This window comes from Colobus angolensis, unplaced genomic scaffold, assembly GCF_000951035.1.
Source record: "Colobus angolensis palliatus isolate OR3802 unplaced genomic scaffold, Cang.pa_1.0 Scaffold329, whole genome shotgun sequence".
NCBI lineage: Eukaryota > Metazoa > Chordata > Mammalia > Primates > Cercopithecidae > Colobus > Colobus angolensis.
The window spans coordinates 766057-767409 of NW_012116588.1; positions in this window are offsets into that span (position 1 = coordinate 766057).

Here is a 1353-nt window from a genome sequence, read left to right on the forward strand (position 1 = left end):
GATTTAAACCCAACCATATTTATGATCCTATTAAGATCTGGCCACTGCGCTCCAGCCTGGGCGACAGAGCGAGACTCCGTCTCAAAAAAAAAAAAAAAGAAACAAACTAACATATTGGGGAATATTAGTGATGACCCAAGGCAGAAATAAAACACTAAAATGTATAGCATCCCTAATTTATGTGGGAATGAACAAGGTTCTCTTGGGAAAATGAAATATGGAGAACCAAAGTAATATACACACAGTCATGCACTGCACAATGTTTCGGTCAACCACGAACCAAGTGATCCCATAAGATTTTATGTATTACCTTTTTAAACGTTTAGATATGGTTAAACACACAAATACCTACTGTTGTGCTACAACTGCTCATGGGATTCAGTACAGTCACATGACGTACAGGTTTGCAGCCTAGCAACAATAGGCTATGCCATATAACCTAGGTGTATAGGAAATTCTACCATCTAGGTTTGTATAAGTGTACTCTATGATGTTCACACAATCATGACATTGCCAAATGACACATTTTTCAGAATATATCCCCATCACTAAGCAATGCAAGACTGTACTTAAAAATGTTAATCTATTTTCAAATTTTGCAGTGATTTCATACAACAGTTTAGCTCAGACTTAACAAAAATAAAATGAGAAAATGCCCCTCTCACCATTAGCTTCTGCCAGAAAGGATTTGTTACTGCCCCGAGCCTTATCAGTCAGGTCTTCAGTTATATCCATGTGTCGGTGGATTTCTTCACGCATTTCTTACAGAATTTTGCAGATCTCTGCTTCCCAATAATCTTTGTTTAGACAGTCAATTAATTCTGCAAGCTGGACCTTTGTGCTGTAGTACCAAATTTTCTTTTCATTTTCATTTCTGTATCTTCTTCTCTATTTAAAAATAGGGGGAAATACTTTATATGTTTGACATAATGCCGCTCATCTGACAGTTTCATCTACCCAGTGAAAAGTTAAAACAAAGCTTATGCACTAAAACTCAATACATGTGCTCACAAGAGATCCCTGCAGGTCTTACTCAAACTTGATTTACTCTGAGAAAGGACATCTAAAAAACATGACACAAAGAAAGATGACCTCAAAATTCAGAACCACGTGAGAGTACTTTGTGGAAGCCAGTTTCAGCTACATCTCAATGAACTTTAAGATCATCAATGTAACAATATGATGAGCAGAATGTATTTAGAATTATTTTATTTTATTTATTTATTGAGACAGAATTTTTCTCGTTGTCCAGGCTGGAGTGCAGCGGCGCGATCTCAGCTCACTGCAACCTCTGCCTCCCGGGTTCAAGCGATTCTCCTGCCTCAGCCTCCAGAATAGCTGGGACTACAGGCA